A 19290-nucleotide genomic window follows, 5' to 3' on the forward strand; every position below is an offset into this window, starting at 1 on the left:
AACCTTTTTTCTGCCCAGAGCCATTTGGATATTTATAACATAATTCGTGGGCCACATAAAATCCTCAACTTAAAAATCAGTGTGCTGTGGATCTCTTGAATTTCAATTCCCACCTGTGGTGGCCTTGCCAGGGCCAGACCAAATGATTGCATGGGCCTCATAGGGCCTGTGGGCCCGACGTTCCCCACCCCTGCTGGGGAGTCCTGTTTCTCTGCCTATTACAAAGGGGACTGAGAAGCAGCAAGGTCAGCGTCACCAAGGGCTTTCAAAAGAGGCAGAATCTGCATCTCAGCCACACCCCAGGTGTAGGCCCATTCATGACAAGGTGAGTCCCCAGCCCGCGGTGGGATGCTTGGATTCACAAGGCACACCTGGACAGCTCTGGGAGCAAGTGAGCAACACACACTCTGCGCTCTGCCACTCCCTCCTAAGCAGGATGACGAAGGTCAGTTGTGCTGGGGTGCCAGGTGTTCCTCTCCTGTACATCTTTACAACTCAGGTAGGTCAGACCCCAACATCATCCTGACCTTCTAGATCCCTGCCAAGGGCAGCTGACATGGCAACCCACATCCCACATCCCGGCATTGACACGGCTGGATTCATTCTCAAAGTTCACACTCAGCAGCATCCAGGCTGGAGGAGAACTGATAGAGCGTCTGATTCAGGACTCTGGGGTTAGAGATGAAAGAACTGATACTCAAAAGAGAAGACATTTTAGGTTTTTTTTTTGTTTTTGACAGGCAGAGTGGACAGTGAGAGAGAGAGACAGAGAGAAAGGTCTTCCTTTGCCGTTGGTTCACCCTCCAATGGCCGCTGCGGCCGGCGCACCATGCTGATCCAAAGCCAGGAGCCAGATGCTTCTCCTGGTCTCCCATGCGGGTGCAGGGCCCAAGCACTTGGGCCATCCTCCACTGCCTTCCCGGGCCATAGCAGAGAGCTGGCCTGGAAGAGGAGCAACCGGGACAGAATCCGGCGCCCCAACCGGGACTAGAACCCGGTGTGCCAGCACCGCTAGGCAGAGGATTAGCCTATTGAGCCACAGCGCCAGCCACATTTTAGTTTGAACTCGATGTGCTCACAATCGAGACCAAGAACAACAGGCCTGCTCCTCTTCCTAGACCCAAAAGGATGTGCCCACAGCCACAGGGGCAGCCCTGTGGCACCTCCCACAGTGCCTCCAGCCCAGCCAAGTGCATCTTCCATGGGCCTGCAGTTCTCACTCCTCATCACATTCTGTCTCCCTGATTTTGCATCCAACTCCACACTTCCATCCTGAGAGCCACACTCAGAGCACTAGGTAGAGAAACCACCATGTTCTCTTCCACGCTTCTCACATTCTGTTAGATGTCTCTAATCTTACCAAAGGTCAACCAAAAATATTCGTTAATGAATTTTTTAAAAAGGTATTTGAGAATTGGGAGTGGGGCAGAGAAATGCACACAGAAAGAGCTCCTATTCTCTGGTTCACTCCCCCAGAGTCCACAACAGTCATCCCCACTCCTCCTGAACCTGGAAGCCAGGTGTTCACTCCAGCTCTCTCACATGGGTAGCAGGAACCCAGTAACTTGGGCCACTATTGCTGCCCCTTGGGATGCACATTTAGCAGGAAGCTGGAGTCAGGAGCCAGAGCTGGGAAACAAACCTAGGCCCTCCAGTGTGGGATGTTGGCATCTTATTCACTAGATCAGATGTCTACCCCAACCAGAAATATTTTAACAGCCAAAGAGTGAGATGCTTCTTGAATGAGGTTTCCAAAGAGAAGATCTAGAAGGAAAAGAAGGTAACACTAACAGGACATTACGGTAAAAAGTGTACAGAGGCCTCCCTAGCATGGTGGATGTCATTCAGGCTTTGGACAATGAATATTCCAGATATGAACCCCAGCTTCACTCTTTACAGTCTGTGTTAAACCTCAGCAAGTTACTGAAGCCCTAGGATTCTTGGTTTCTCAATTATTAGCTGCATGGTTGCTGCAAGAATTATTTAAGTATGTAAAGCATCTTCATGCAAGTTAGCCCACAGTGCGTGCTCAATCCATGAGTTACTACTCTACACATCCTCACAAACATGAACACGGAGACTATATGTAGACGCACAGAACTCAAAACAGGCACTCCCGTACATGACAGCTACCCTCACACCATACCTGATTTTGTGACCACAGAAGCTCTGGCTGTTTCTCAGTGGAGCCCTGGAACTTCCATAAACAAGCATCTCCAGGGCCTCCTAAATGAAGAATGGATGCCAAGAAAAGAGCTTGGAAAAGTGGCATCCTGCCCAGCCGAAATGAACTACTGAGAGTCCCTGTCCTAGCTGCTCTGAAGCCTGAAAAATATTTGTAAAGTTTCATTCTAAGGAGCCAAGGAGGGGAAGAGGCCTCAAGGTCAAGGGAGGTAATTGAAGTCCACACTGCTCATCTGAGATAGGCTGCTGCTAATACATCCAAGACCCAACCAGGAGACCCTCTCCTTTCCATCTTAAGAGATAAGGGGCTCCTGCTCTCCACCAGCACCCCAGGCATGGCACCTCTCAAATGCAAGAGGGCTTCAGAAAGCTCATGGTAAGTGAAAGTAAAAGAGAAGCTTATTTTATTGCAAACATTTCTGAAACCCTGAAACTCATGCATTGTTTTCTCATCATATACATGTTCCTTGAACTTTTCAAAAACCCTACCTATGAACGAATTTCAGAAAGTTTTAAACTGGGGCTGGTGTTGTGGCATAGAAGGTTAAGCCCCTAGATCTGACACCGGTGTCCCATATGGGTATTGGTTCAAGTCCCAACTGCTCCATTTGAAATCCAGCTCCCTGTAAATGTGCCTGGGAAGGCAGTGGAAGATGGCCCAAGTGCTTGGGCCTCTGCATCCGCGTGGGAGACCTGGATAAAACTCCTGGGTCCTGGCTTCAGCCTGGCTCAGCCCTGGCTGTTCTGGCCATTAGGGGAGTGAACCAGCGGATAGAAGATTTCTTTCTGTTTCTCCTCCTCATTCTATAACTCTGCCTTTCAAATCGATAAAAAAATAAATCTTCATAAAAGCTTTTTAAACCCATCTTTTAATTCTATTTTCTATGAACTTGATTTAGTTCCCTCGTTTTAGCATCAGGAAGAAGGCAGAACCTCAGAATTCTGCATTGTTCCTTTCTTCTGTTGGGGTTTGCTCCACTGTTCGGATAGAGCATGTCTCTGGGAATTCCTTCTCAATCAAGGCCACCCTTAGATCCCTCCATGTCCCTGCTTCCAACCAGGGACATCTCTGGATTCTGTGCCTCTAGAGTGTTAAGTTTCATCTTCTTCGCCATCAGCTCTCACATCTGAATCTTCAGCTCAGCCAAGTTGGTTTTGACACACTTCAGAGCCAAACATGTGCTCTAAGTTCACTCTACACCCACCAAGCAAAGGCAGGCTCGCACTGTACTTGAAAACAAGCTCCCTTCCGTGAATGCACTTTTCAAGATGGTCCACGGAGCACCAGTGGAGAACATGTGCTGTGTTGAGTCATCAGGGGCGTTTTAGGATCGAAAGTGGCTTCACTCGGAGTTTTGTTAGGCAGATGGAGAAGGGAGTTTTCAGTGAGTGGAGACAGAGGCTCCTGTCTTAAGCTGTGACTTTACCCAAAGGGAACCTTCAGCTTTGTACTTCCATGGTGGATTGGAGTCGGCTCTGATATTCTCCCAGCTGCTCCCCATTCTGTCTTCTTTCCCCTCCCTCACCCACCCTTTCTCCTAAATGTCTCCATTTTCATTCTCTCTCTCTCTCTCCGCTTCCCTCTACCTCTCTCTAGCCTTGCCCCCCCCCCCCCCACCTTATCTCCAGGGAAATAACTGAACAAGCAAGTCTCTGGTTTTTAGACTCCAGATAATGAACTGCTCCAATAATAGGCCTGAAGGAGAAAGAAAATCAAGTCTCCGAAGTGGCCAAGTCCCCAGTGGAGATTCAAACACACACATACACATGTGCAGACACACAAACACACGGGGGTGGGTACACACACAGAGGCTGGCAGACTATGAAAACCACAATGCTTCATTTAAAGCATCTTCAGGTTGGAATCAGAGCAGAGAGAGGTGTCACCAGAGCACCCACCAGGAAAACTGGTTTTGCCAACGCCTTTTCTCCAAGCTTCTTAGCGTGCCTGGCAGTTGCCCAGTCACAAGCAGCACCAACCATGCTGGCAGTGGAAAGCAAAAGGCTTCAGTGGCTCTTCAAGCGCCAAAGAAAACTCCTAGCTACAATTTTTATTTGAAGGACACAGTCTTTGGACTCCTGGGGGCTTCTGAATACAGAGGTTTCTGCTAATTGAAGGCAGGCAGTGCAGCTGGGTGGTTCGCAGCCCTTCTCACACTTGAGCGTTTGGAACCTCAGTGTAGTAGAAGCAGCACTAGACTGGGTACCAGCATCTGTCACCAGCTGTCATTGAGGGTTATTTACATCCTGGGCCTTTAGTTTCTCCAACAAATGTGTATTAAAATGAGTGCCCCCTGTTGTTCACAGGTTGGGATTACAGAGAAACAATAAATACCATCAACACCCTAAGGAATAAAGCCCAATGCTGGCTAAATACCAGGAACCAGGCAAAGGCATAACAGCCATCATTTTCACAGCAGCCCCACATATTCAGGGGAGAGCACCTCCAATACTCATACTGGAAACCAAAGTTCAGAGATGGTGGGCAGTTTTCCCAAGCTCACACGTAAATTCAGGAGGCAATGCAGGTGGGAGATTATTGAGGGATAAATATTACTGTCTGTGAAAAAAACACAACTCCACTAAAGATTAGCAGCCACAGGAATTATCACCTCTTTATTCCAGGTTTCTTGTTAAAGAATTTTCTAGCAGGTTCCTTTCATGCACTTTCAAACTTTAATTATTATTTATTTGGAAGGCAGAGAGATGGACAGAGATTTCTTATGCACTGGTTCACTCCCCTAAATGCCCAAAACATCCAGGGCTGAGCCAGGCTGAAGCCAAGAGTCCAGCCCTCAATCCAAGTCTCCATCTAGGTGGAAGGACCCAAGTACTTGAGCCACGACTTGCTGCCTCACAGGGTGTGCATCCATAGGAACCCAGGCACCCCGCTATGAGAAGTTGGCATCTTGACATCTGTTCCAAATGCCCTTCCCTATTTCATTTTTTGTCTTTTAGATTCCTTACATTGAAATTCCATTTTAAAAAAAAAAGACCAGAGAACAGGGAAAGCAACTGTTCAGCTCTGTGGCTGAAGCATGCTGACTGGCACAATAGCAGATCACAAACGTGGCAAAGCCACAGCCTGGCAGGGGACACAATACAAAGGCAGAGAAGACGGGGTCACGGGCAGGTGCCCGGGGAGACATATTCCTCTCCCTTAACACTAACCTGGAAGCTGAAGCCACTCCAATGGTGGCCTCAATTCAGCCTTGGACCTCGAAGAGGCACCCAGCAAGCAAAGCACACACCGAACAGCCTCCCTCACTGGCCGGGAAGATGCCCACTGAATGCACCGAGGAGAAGGAAGAACGAAAAGGGGCCGCCTCTCACAGGCATAGCTGAGCTGCACACAAACCCAGAAATGCACGGATTCCAATTTGGACCCTTCAGCTTTGTACCTGTGACTTGTCAGCCTCCAACCCAGGAGGCCTTGTGTGCTGTGCTGATCCCCCTTATCCTAAACGCTTTTCATTACACCTCCCGGTCCCTCTGAGTGCTGCAAAAGACAGAAGTCCTGAATCATGTACTTCACCATGTCAACTCAATCTAAGGATGGAAATGTTCCTTTGGGTGAGGATGACTTGGAATGAGCAGGTCCTAGGGATGGAATATCTTTTGTTACTAGAACCTCTCCGTAGGCAAATGGATACAAATATGCCTTTTCACTAGTTATCTTGTTTTCAACAGCAACACTTAAACAATAATCACAGAAAGCAACAGTGATAGCAACAATAACAGCAAGGAACGTTTACTGAACACCTATCACCTGGTTGTGTTTTCCACAGGTCATCTCATTAAATCCTGGCACCCACCACCTTGCCTATAGGTTCTGTGGTTCTCCCCATTTTCCAGACAGGGATCAATGATCCAAGAGGCAGCTCTCAGAATCTTCAGCTGTTTCTGAGCCATGGGTAAACACCATCTCATACCAGGCAACCTCTAAGTCCTTCTCTCACTCCTTAACCTTCCATAACTACATCATCCCTCCTGTATTTGTTACAAGCCGTCACCCATCCCAATCCCGCATGGGTAAGCCTTTACAATCACGCCATAGTCAACAAAGCTATTTTACCATTCCTGGCTGCCCCATGGCAGTTTACAAGCTGCAATGCCCAATGGAGCCAGTACGTTTTAATTTTCACATTAAGAAACGAATTCCCGAGGGGCAAAGAGCATTGCATGGAAAGGCAAAATGTTTCCGAGCATTCGAGAAGGCATTAAAATCCAAATTTCCAGAATATGGTAATTCTGTCAAAGTTGTGAGTGGCTCTGGAGCCCTGGGGGACACGCATCCTGACCCATCTGTGAAAGCCATCAGCAGGCAGCCAGCCTTCTGGGGAGCAGGAGAGCAGCCAAGCCGGCCTCTCGCAAGGAGGCAAGGCTGCTTCATTTAGTTCAAGTCTCACCGAGATGGTTTAAAACACTTTTCTGGAAGAGGCGTTCCAGCAAAACACATCGCACACAGCCATACAATCTGCAGATTCAGTGCAGGCAGTGCCTGTCTGTATATTCACAGCACACAGAGCTCATGCACGCGTTGATACTGGAAGCAGAACCTCGCTGGGGAAATCATTTACGTGTCTAAGTTATACAAGAGCCACGCTTGGACCGGCGGATGGCATTGCATCTGGTACAGATCACTTACCCAGGGTGATTCGGCCCAGTCCTGATTATTTATAGTTCTTCAGAGTCCTCTTGGACCCCGGCATAGTCCAAGATGACATAACAAAGAATAACGGGATTAAAAATCTGTATTTCATTGCAAGACCTCCACAGCAAATTAGTAATGCTGTGATTGGCTTTTTTGGGGGAAACCAAGAGTGAGGAGAACTATGAAGGCTCCTTAGAGACTCCATGGGGAGAACAAACTGAATCATATGTTTCCACTGGCTACAGTCATATTCCGAGGCTCCGTCACCATTGCTAATCTGAAAGCATCAGCTAAAATTAAAAGCAAATAATTTGAAAGTCACTTCTTAACCTGAAGTCTTGGCTAAGTGGCTAAGTCCCCCGTTCCTCAGAGCCCCTAATGGTTTTTGGCATCACGTGCTGAAATGACAACCATGCAGGAACACTACCAGGTGCTCTGTTTTTTAACCCTTTCCTCCTTTTTTTTTTTTTTTTTTTTTTTTTTAAAGAAAGCTGTACTTCAAGGCAAATGATGAATCTTAAGCACCAGGATCCAACTGTTTCTTTAGGACTCTCTATACCTGCGAGCTTTCACCCCACAATGAAACTTTCTAATACATGTCAACAGGATCAAAATGCCACCTGAACAGGATAATGGAGCCCCAGTACCTTTCCCCCCACACACCCTGCGCAAAGACCCCAGACCTGGCTCTGTCCCCCTCCCCCCACCCCGAGAAAACACACTGCTGTTCATTTTGGGAATCAGAGCAGCCACCTTACCCAGCTCTAGGAGGATAGAACGTCCAGTCTGCGAGGAAGCTTCCGCCAGACCCCGTAGCCTGTCAGTTGCCCCAGTTCACTTTCTCCCTGGGTCTGGCTTCCAAGAACGCACACAGGACCTCAGGCAGGCAAGACATGATCTTCTCAAACCCCAGTCTCAAATCTAGACCCTTCCTGAAGCTCCCAGGCGGCTCCAGGCTGAGCTGTTCTTTGCATTCCCCAGGGAGGACCGCACAGCAGGGTGCAGACCCTGCGGGGGACTTCACCAAGCAGGGGGGAAACGGGTGACTTTTATCCACCCCAGGACGCGCTCCGACCACCTTCCTGGGAACCCGTATCCTCTTCACGACAATCTGCAGGAGGTCAGACACCAGCCTCAGTGTCACCAGTCGCTCCTGAGCCCAAGCCACTGAACCAACAAACGTGCAGCTCGGCCAAAAAATCCTAAGAACTGAGGGCGGCTGAGCGGCCGGCGGTGCCGGGGAAGCGGCTGTAGCAGCGCCCCCATCCTCCGCATGCTAATGAAGCCGTGATGTCAGCAAGGCAGTCGCGGCATCTGGACGTCCCAACGTCCCAACGCCGCTGCTGGGCGCTGAGATTTATTTACATGTAAATTAGCCTCGCCTTCCAAATCAATAATCCCCGCACCAGGGAGAGGTGGGGAGAAAGCCTTTGCTGGATGCAAAGGCCCCAGCTATGTAACCTCGGAATAAGTACAGGAAAAAAAAAAAAAATCATATGGAAGAGAGGCTTTAAAGACACACGCCTGCTTTTTTCTTCTTTTAAAAAGCTAAGCTCTTCTATGCCAGTGATCAGATCTGGGCACAGTTATCAACCTGGTGCCTGTTTCAGATTAGAGGCTGCACAAGCCCCGGAATGGAAACAGCAATCAACCTTCTCTCTCTCTCTCCCTCCCTCTCTCAAAAGCTGTGCCAAGCCTTCAAATGCCTCTACTTTGTTTTTCTTTCTTTGCTCTCTTCCACTTTCATTTCAGGGTGGGGGCTTGTTGATAGCTGGGGACTATGTCACTGAGATTTTTGTACACCCGGAAATAGAGTGTGACTTTTTTCATGGGCTTGAGTGGTGACTCATGCAACCCCCCCCACCCCCACCCCAACTCCAAGTGAGCTTGGGGAGATGACAAAGCAGACACCTGCCCTGGGGCACAGTCTGAGGATGCTCAGACCCTTAGATAGCACTGTTTGCATTTTACAGACTGGAAAAACAGAGGCCAGCATGGAAAAGCAAGAATGGGCAAGAATTTACTTTTCCTGGACCTCAGAGAAGAGCTCCTTAAATCCCTTTGGATCTCCAATGGTCATTGCTCCTGAACCGCAAAGAGGCCTATCCAAGCAACCAGGTAAAACAATCTCCAGAGCAGGACAGTCCTGGGTTTCAGTCCTGCCTTTACTTCCTGCTAGTAATAGGACCTTGGGCAAGAAACTTAGCCATCGACGTCTTCAGTGACCTCATCCGTATCATTTACTCATTCAGTAAACATTCACTAAGTACATACTCTATGTCATGCCCTATTCTTTTAATTAATTAATTAAATTCATTTGAATGGAGAGATAAAGAGAGAATGAATCTCCCATCTGCTGGTTCAGAGGACAAACACCCACAACAAGCCAGGAGTGATAGGGTGATAGGGATCCAAGTAACTGAACCATCACCTGCTCCCTCCCAGGTTCACATTAGCAGGAAGCTGGAATCAGATGCGGAGCCAGGACTTGAACCCAGGCACTCCAATATGGGACACAGGTACCCCAAGCAGAATCTTTCAATGCACCAAACACCTGCTCTCCCCTTGCCCCATTCTCTCTCTTCCAAGTCTTCGCATGGTCATCTTTTATTGTCCACAAGCAATGGTTCTTTCAGTGCTACCTGTGGAGGAATCTGGGCCAGGTGAGAGGAAGGCATAAGCCAATACTACAGACTCGGTGCCTACGACAAGGTAGCATGTGGATGGACGTGGAGATGAGGGGCCCGGAGAGGTGGCGCCCAGCATGCACAGAGGCGTTCCTGAGGACAAAGCAGCCAGCACAGCTCCCTGCCTGCACTCCCCCCACCCCCAGAACCCACTCTGACACTCTGACCAGCTCTGCCTTTCCAGCTCAGCTCCCGAAGCCTCAAATGAATTTCTTTGTTAGATGTGGAGAAGTGAAATTACGTCTTTTGTTACAGGTAATTGTATTAATAATGCTTAATAACTTCTTTCAAAATGCTTCTTTCGGGCTCACAGGAGACCTTTCATGGTGAAAATCATGGGAGCTGGAATGACTTCTTGCTAAGAGAAACGGAATGCAGGTGAATGAGCACCGCTCTGTTTTAGGTCTTCAACGCACAGCACTCAGGGCTTATGGGGAAGCAGAGGGTTCATCCAGACTTCAGGAACCTTCTAAAGTCAATCAACAAACAGTTTGAGGCCACCAGTGGCCAAACAGAAGCTGTGACATACTACTGCAAGTGGCCCTGGACAAGTCACTTGCTTAGGCTCCAGTTTCTTCATTTGAACATGGACACATTTCCGCTGTACTATCAGCAGGATCAGGTGAGAATGATGGGAAGCAGTTCAGAAATGATAGACAATGTGGCCGGCACCGTGGCCGTGGCTCAACAGGCTAATCCTCCGCCTTGTGGCACCGGCACACCGGGTTCTAGTCCTAGTCGGGGCATCGGATTCTGTCCTGGTTGCCCCTCTTCCAGGCCAGCTCTCTGCTATGGCCCAGGAGTGCAGTGGAGGATGGCCCAAGTGCTTGGGCCCTGCACCTGCATGGGAGACCAGGAGAAGCACCTGGCTCCTGCCTTCAGATCAGTGTGATGTGCCAGCCGCGGCAGCCATTGGAGGGTGAACCAACGGCAAAAGGAAGACCTTTCTCTCTGTCTCTCTCTCTCTCACTGTCCACTCTGCCTGTCCAAAAAAAAAAAAAAAAAACAGAAATGATAGACAATGAAGTAATGAAAAGAAAAGTTAGGATAGAGAAAGTGAAAAGAGATCGCATTTCCTCTGGACTATCAGGTACATCAGAGTTAACAACACGACATGGGGCCAAGAATGGATTGCCTGGCTCTGACACTTGCTGGCTCAAGGCTTTGAGGTCTGAGGTTCTCATCTGGAACTTTTTAGAGCTGCCAGGGGAGTCAAAATGAGAATCCATGTGAAATATCTAGCACCAGGTGCAGCACACAGCCAACACTCAATAATATTAGCTATTGGTAGTAGAAGTCATGATGCTTCCATTGTTATTTTGAGTACTAATTAGATAATCAAGTAAAATTCAAAAGGTAGGAAAGAAGGAAGCCAAGAAAAGACTGCAAGATAATCCCCAATGTTCCACGCCACATGGGTGAGCCACTGACATACTCTCCTCTACGTGGTACAACACATGCTATTCCAGTGCTATGCAACTAGCAAAGAAAGCCGTAAAAAGACTGAGAGCAACCAAGGAGCCTCCTCCTCTGAAACTGGATACCACAGCAAGACAATTGGGATGTGTGGACACCTCACCGACTCGTCTTACTCATTCCTCCTTAAATGAGCTCCTAAAGCATGTCAGTCACTTGTTTAGCCTTAGCGACATCCTGGTGACCAATACAGACATGGATCCTCTTTTCAAAGAGCTTAGCAATGAGGGGAAGACAATTAGGCAAGCAATTAGAGTCGAATGTGTTGTGTGTAATGATAGGGCGTGTACAGGATCCTCGAAGGTCTAATTGTAGTTGGGAGGGAGATGGCGCAAAAGCAAGAGGCCCAAGGCCTTCTGTCTATGAGTACTCTGCGAGCTCAGCTCGACTGGGAGGAAGCTGGGTATGTAGGCTTGCACAGATTACAGAAATATCAAACTCCAGGCTCTGGAAAGCATTCTACTGAGGATGCTTGCAACTACGTGCTGTTAGGTATTCAACAAAGTGAGGCAGCAGTTACTTTGGAAATTTCTAACATGGTGTTTATTAAAACAGCAAAATTCCACATTGAAGTACTTATCAGAGAATTGCTGACCTTTAGAATTTTCTATGTAGGTAGGATGACAGGACATTTACACACATGACCATAACTGCATACACTGTACAGGAGAAGGCACAGGGAGGGCAGATTGATCAGAGCTAAGGGGACCAGGGATCAGGTCCAAGGCTATAAAACTGTTACATTTTGGGGATTAAAAAATATTTTTTTATTGGCAAAGACCTTACTATCCATGACACAAATTCCAAAAGCCATAAAGGGAAGAATGCTAACATTGCTAAGGTCAGATTTCAACAGCTAGAGAGGGTATTGCAGGCTACAAGAAAAGCACAAATACGAGGGCAACATATTTGCACAACCGCAGAATTAAAAGACTTGCCTGCATGGGCACAAGACAGCAAACAGCACTGGGGGTAAACGGTCAGGTGATGACAAGGAGGCAGCTCCATCCACCCTGGTAAATCAAATCATCTTCCATCCCGGCCAGCATTAGGCAGATCTTGTTAGGGGACTATGGGGAGGGGTTAAGTGAATCCCGGCGGGGTAGCTTAGGCAAGAGCCGGGTAAATGATGACAACGACTGCAGCCTTCTAGATGAGGGGCTTTAATGAGCAAGACTTCTAATCTGCATTTCCATAGGCCTAAAATAAGAAGGGAAGGGATTTTAAATGAATTAAAGACAGATTTCACCTGGACCCAAGGCAGGCTTTTGAATACTGAGATGATAAGACCCAGCACAGGTCACGCAGAGAAAAGCAATTGTTTTCATTTTAAGGGAATTTCAAACAGATTGAGATAGCACCAGACCTAGCTGGTTTAGAAGATCACCTTCTGACCCAGCTCTGGTTCTATCTTAATTACTGTAAGGGATATTTTTCAAGTTTCAAACCACTCATCTATTAAGGGTCATTTAACTTTCATTTAAAAAGTGTGTATGAGAGGTCTTGAGAAAGTTCAAAAGGATTTCAGCATTTTTTTGCTCCAAAAGGAGTTTATCTTTATTCCCATTTTTTATGACCTTTCTGAAGTACTCCAGTATTTTCTGCGTGCAGGATTTTTTTTTCTTTTAAGATTTATTTATTTTGAAGGTGAAGAGAGAGGAAGAGAGGTCTTCCCTCTTCTGATTCATTCCCCAAATACTCAAAAGAACCAGGACTGAGTCAGGTCAAAGCCAGGAATCACCAACTCCATCTGCATTTCCCATGTGGATGGCGGGGGTCCAGATATTTGGGCCATTGTCTGCTGCCTCCCCGGTGAATAGCAGGAAGCTAGATGGAAAGGGGAGCAAGCTCAGTTTTTCTTTTTATTAAAAAGTCGACTCAGGAGTGGTTCCTTGACACTACTATTTCAATATCCAGTAAAATGAATGTGGGAGATGAGGCTGGTTGTCCTGTTTCATACGAAGAGCTGAGGCAATGTTGCAGTCCCAAACCCATGCCAGATTTCAGCACAAAAATGTTGAGTTTTCATTCAGTAAAGTTGGCTGGAAGTCCAGAATCTTTCCAGACACGTCCATGCCACTCAATGGCTCAGGATCTACTCTGCTTCCTTCTTGTGTCTCTGATCTCAGCCTATAATTTTCGAATTATAGCAACAGAATAGAGAGCCAAAGAGGCTTTTAGGAGCTTTGGCCTGAAGACAAATAATACCACTGCAACTGATCCTACTAGGCCCATAGCCTCAACCAACTGCAAGGAGGCTGGGAAAGAAGAAGACAACAGACAATGGGGAACCCTAGTAATGTCTGTCATAGTTATCAATTTTTAAAAAAATAATTTACTGATTTATTGAAGGCCAGAATTACAGAAAGAGAGAATATTTTTCATCTGCTGGTTCACTCCCCAAATGTTTGCAACATCTAGGCCTGTGCCAGACTGAAGCCAGGAGGTTGGACCTACATCCTTGTCTCCTGCATGGCTGGCAAGGGTCCTAGTACTCGGTGATCTGCCACTTTCTGAGGCAAATTAGCAGGGAGATGGACAATAAGTGGAGCAGCCGGGACTCGAATTGGAGCCCCTTGGGATGTGGCAACCTAACCCACTGCACCACAATGCACGCTCTGGGACTGTCCATTTTTATTTTTGCTCTGCAGACACATTAAAAAAGTAAAACAGAGCAGGTATTTGACACCGACGCTTAAGCTGCCACTTGGGATGCTTGCAAGTTCAAGTCTTGGCAACACTTGAAGTTCAAGTCCTGGCGACTAAATCAGAAGCATCTTTCAGCTAATGTGCATCCTGGGAGGCAGCGGATGAAGGCTCTAGTACGTAAGTCCCTGCCACCCCCATGGGAGAGCAGACTAAGTTCCAGAGTACTGGCTTTTGGCCTGGCCCAGCCTTCACTGTTGCAGGCATTTGGGGAGTGAACCAGCAGACAGTAGACTTCTCCCTGCCCGGTCATTGGCCTTTCCAATAAAATGGAAAAAAAAAATCATTAAAATACATTCTACAGGGCAAAACAAAATATAGTCTACTGTAGCCATAAGGTCTTGAAACAGAAGGATGTTTAACATTAACAAAATGATGACAGTCCTAAATGAATAATACGGATGTTTAATACTAATAAAATGATGAATCCTAGGTGAATGATCCAGGCTCCCTCATTTTGACCTCAGAAGGGAGAAAACAGGGGAGGCATTTGGCACAGCAGTTAAGATGCCACCTGGGACCCCCACATTCTATATTGCCGTGCCAAGTTCCAATCTTGGTTCCACTTCCAATCCAGCTTCCTGCCTAATGTGCACCCAAGGAGGCAGCTGGTGATGACTCAAGAGCTTGGGTCCCTACCACCCATTCAGGAGACCTGCATGTTCATGGTTTAAGGCCTCTGCCTGGCCCAGCTCTAGCTATTGCAGGCATGTGAGGAAGGAACCAGCAGATGGAAGATCTCTGTTTCTCTCTCTCTGCCTTGCAAATAAAAATGCAAAAACATTAAAAAATTTTAAAGTTTACAAATGGGAGAAAACAAAGCAAATATCCTAAATTTTTATTAGTATTCAAGCAACAGCATCCAATTCAAGTAACCACAAAGAGAGTAAGTGGATTAAACATGTGAGGCCTGTAGAGTACAGGTACAACTGGGTAAGGCACCAACGAAAGTGAAATGACCTTCATGAAGAAGAAATGCTCCAAAGATACTCCCTGCCATTTCTTGCTGTTTTCCAATTCAGCTTTATCATCTGCCTCCTTCAATAGGCAGGACACTGTCATTGAAAGAAGTCAACAAAAAGACCTGAATGCAAATCTAGCTGTTACCTCCTGCCCACAGGACCTTGGTGATGACAGTTACTTCACTGGAAGTCTCAGTTTCCCCACCAGAAAGAGGGAGATACATGTCTACCCAAAGTTTTCGAAGGATGAACAAGCTAAAGAACTTGTACACAGAGTGCTTTCTATCTAGTGTAGAAAGGATGTGTATTGTGAAAAAACTGTATGACTTAAGAATTTTTTTATATCAAAATAAACTTTTTCAATTCCATTTTCCAAGAAAATTTTTCCCTTGTACAGCAGGTGTTCCTATTACTGCCCACTTGGTTCTCAAAGCAGAAAGAAGAGTTATAATCACAAACGGCAAAATAGTTCATAATAAACATTAAGTTGTCTTTCCCCTCCCATAAAGCTTTCTTTCTTGTCCATTTGTGAAGATTCACATCATAAATGCTTCTCAGACCACAGACATTGCCAAATCTCCTGAAAGATAATCCTGCAGAAAAGCGGCCTTCCTCCCTTCCCATCATCTTACGAATCTGCCATATTTCATACATTTTAATTATTCTTGATCCCAATAATCTAATGCACAAAATTTTAACACAGCTTTTTATCCTCTTTTAATTACATTAATTAAAATGAGAAATACAGACAAGCTAGACTGCACATTTCAAAATGAAAGACTGCTGAAGATTTTGCTCCCGCTCCCCAAAAAGATTAAAAATTGCATCCATGTATTAAACAGACTTACCACCACACATTTCCATAAAAATATCATTAAACTGACATGATGTACTAACAAAAAGTCTTCTTCTTAGACAAAGAATGCTGCGCTTCCTACGGCAGTTTTTTCTCTAACTAATTTCCATTCAACAGCTGAGTAGAAACCTGCCTTCAGTCTGTAGAGAGGACTGGGAGTGTGCACAGGAATACTTTGGTTTTTCTGGGAGTCATTCAAGATACTATATGCTTCTCTTGGGAGAGAACGTTAGCAAAATGAAAGATATCCTGGAAAAAAAAAAAACACTGAAATACTCTCTGTTTCATAAAGTCACACAGCCAAGATATACCCTGGGAAAATTATCCTAGAAGACAAAACGTCACAGATGTACAAACTGACACACTGTTTTTCTGGAGAAATGGGAAGGACTTGTGTGCCAGGTGTTTCGTACATTTTATCTTATTTAGGCCTCATCACAACCCAAAAATGCAGCTTTAATCAGCTACTATCACACAGCTGAGGACACTGGGATTCAGAGAGGAAAAGAGTGACACCAGGAGCGCAGGTGGTTAGCCTGGCAGTTCAGATGCCAGCTAAGACACCCATGTTCCAGATCAGAGTACCTGGGTTCGATGCCCGGGTCTGGCTCTTGACTCCAACTTCCCACCAAGGCAGCTTCTGGGAGGCGATGGTGATGGTGCAACTCACAGGGTCCCTGTCATACATGTGGGAGACCTGAACTGAGTTTCTAACTCTCTGTTATAGCCTGGCCCAGCCCTGGCCATTGTGGGCACTGGGGAATGTACCAGTAGATAGGATCTGTCTCCCTCTTAAGTCTTTTTTTTTTTTTTTCTTTTTGGTTTGGTTTAAGATTTGTTCAACTCAGATTAGATCCTGAAAACCCAAATACCTTCCTTGAATTCACGGAGTCTCAATTTTCTACTCAAAAACCAAGCATCCCCCAGTTTGGGTGTGAAATGTTGGAAATAAATATCATTAAAAACAGAAGCCAAGGCATTTTGTTGTCCACACCCCATAAGTCAAAGCCTTGGTTTAAAGCCTGGCTCTACTTCACTATCCTTGTTGGCTACCATCTTTTGGGGTGAGTATTAGGAGCAGACACTTAAGTCACCACTGGGAACACCATTGGAGTACCTGGTTCAAGACTCAGCTCGTTTGCATACAATCTACCTTCCTGCTAATGCAGACCACGGGAGGCAATAGACGACGGCTCACGTGCTTGAGTTTCTGGCACCCACGTGGGAGATCCAATGCAGTTTCAGGCTCCAAGCTTTAGTCTGGCCCAGCCTCAGCTGTTAATGGGCATTCAGGAGTAAAACAGTGGATGGAAGAACTCTGTTTCTATTTCAAATCAAAATAAATACACACACTTTTATAAACAGAGAAATACACAAGGTTTCCTGGTCTACCAGATTAAATCAATTCCCTTGTACAAAGGAAAAGCGCACAGTATTGTTCTGTTAGCTATGCATTTTTTCTTCAGAATCTTCATTGTGGATCATAGCTCCACATCCTTGGTTAGTGATATGATCCATATCCTTTGTTAACACTGACAATTACTGGATGAACATATCTCCTTGTAACTAGGCTCTGTGCTATCAAAGGGCACTGACTGTGTCTTATCTTTCTATGTCAAGCACCAAGCGCTTGGTGGCCTGAAAGCTAATGAATAGATGATGAACGAATAAAAAGTTCTACAACCATATTTCTGGCCTAGAAATCAGAAGGAATTTAGGATTATTCCTGTAAGAACATCTGTCTGCTCATTTGCATTGCAGTATTCATCTATGATTGGGACAGAAAAGAATGGAACTAGACTCCCTCAATTACTTTTTTAGCTTAGCTTCCAGGATACCACATCCTCCTGGCATCCATCCTACCCTCTGGCTGCCCCTTCTCAGTCTCCATTGCTGGCTCATCTTCATCACCCTAGCAGGGCTCAGTCCCGGCACCTCTACTGGTCTCTGCCTATCTTCACTTCTTTGATCTGGTCTAGAGTCTCAAATGTCACCTTTATGCCAAATGCTCTGGCCAGACCTTTCCATGAATTTGTGCTGTACAGATTCATCCATCTATGTCCCATCTACATTTGGATGTCTAAGTCTTCTCCAACAACAAACGTTTTCTCCATCAACAAGTCCACACCATACTCCCCTGAAATCTGCACCATCTTGAGTTTTCCTTATCTCAGTTAATCACAACTGCTATCCCCCACTGCCTCATGGGTAAGAATAAAAACCTTTGAGTGATCCTTCATTCCTTTCATCCTCCCACCCCTGATTTCTAATGCAGTAACTGGCAAACTGCACTCCATGGGCCAAATCTGTTTGCTCCAGGTTTTTACAGATACAGTTTTATTGGAATCTACTCATGCCCACTCATCTATGCATGGCACAGTATCTATGGCTGCATTCATGATACAACAGCAAATTGAGTAGTTGCGACAGGGACCAGATGGCCTGCAAAGTCTAACACATTTACTATCTGGTTCTTGACACTACACATTTTCCAACCTTTGGCTAATTCCGTTGGCGGTACCTTGAAAATGTATGCAGAATAAAGCATTTTCCTTCTACCTTTGTTATTATCACCCTGGCCCTTGTCACCACCACGACTCTCCTGGACTGGATGGAGATCCAAACTACCCTCAACTCTTGGTTCCTAGCTGGTCTACTACTAACCTCCTTCACTCTATTCACAGAACTCCAATCAGAGTGATTCTGCAAAAATAAACATTAGAGTATATCAGGTTTCTGCTCAAAGCCCATCAATGCGGCTCAACTCAGAGCTCTGGGCCCCAGAACTTCTCCGACAGCACCTCCTCCCATGCTCTGCCATCCCGTCACTCAGACACTGGTTGTCCAGCCTGCCAGGCCCATGCCTGCCTCCTTGCCTTTGCACTTGCTCTTCTATCTCAAATACTCCTACCAACAGGAGAATGACTCACTCTCACCTTTTCGACTCTACTGCTACCTCCATGTGGTCTTCCCACCCTGTCTGAGATTGTCCAGATTCTCCAATCTCTCATCTTTCTGATACTGCCCAAATCTTTTCCCTATATTATTTTTCTCCTTGGCTTTTAGGACTTTTTGAAAAAAAGTTGTATACCACACAGCTCATCCATTTAAAGTGCACCAAGAGTTCTACAATATTCACTGGGTAGTAGAAACAAGAATTACTACTATCTAATTTCAGAACTTCTACCAACCCAAAAAGAAATTCTGTACACCATGCCCCAATATTCCAGGTCCAAGCAAACTTCAATATATTTTTTTGTCTCTATAGTTTCATCTATTCTGGACATTTTCTATAAACAGAATCACATAATATATGACTTTTTGTGACTGACTTCTTTGGCTTAGAGGTTCATTGATGTTGTAGCTTGTATCACAACTTGATTGCTTTACTGAATGGCATGCCGGTGAGGAGACATACATTCTATTCATCCATTCATCAGCACTGCCCATGTGGATTGCTTCCACTTTTGACTATTTTCAGTGATGCTACTGTGAACATTTATGTATCAGTTTTAGGGAGACATCATTTCATTTTTCTTGTACATCTATCTAGTAGAATTGCTGATATGTATAACTCTAAATTTAACATTTTAATGAACTACCCACTTTTCAATGTGGCTATATCACTTGACATTACCATCATCAATGTCTGAAAGTTCCCATTTCCCTGCCTCTTCACCAGACCTTGGTATTGTCTGCCTTTGTTGGTGTGGTCAATGCATTTCTCACAGGCTCGATTCACTTTCATCACTCTTTCCCCCTCCC

The 19290-nt window shown here is 45.9% G+C and overlaps 1 protein-coding gene across 2 annotated transcripts in view; it reads right to left on the reverse strand.

Moving 5' to 3' along the window:
* PRICKLE2 (prickle planar cell polarity protein 2) overlaps nucleotides 1–19290 on the reverse strand; it is a 174486-nt gene that overhangs the window by 118454 nt on the left and 36742 nt on the right. Inside the window, exon 1 of one of the 2 annotated variants that reach the window (XM_062201205.1) lies at nucleotides 7597–8140. The exons of the other annotated variant lie outside the window; for it this stretch is intronic. The gene's annotated coding sequence lies outside the window, so the exon portion shown is untranslated. Of the gene's footprint in view, nucleotides 1–7596; nucleotides 8141–19290 lie in introns of those variants that run through there. 2 annotated transcript variants of the gene reach the window in all.

The sequence above is a fragment of the Lepus europaeus genome, chromosome 9, assembly GCF_033115175.1.
Source record: "Lepus europaeus isolate LE1 chromosome 9, mLepTim1.pri, whole genome shotgun sequence".
Taxonomy (NCBI): domain Eukaryota; kingdom Metazoa; phylum Chordata; class Mammalia; order Lagomorpha; family Leporidae; genus Lepus; species Lepus europaeus.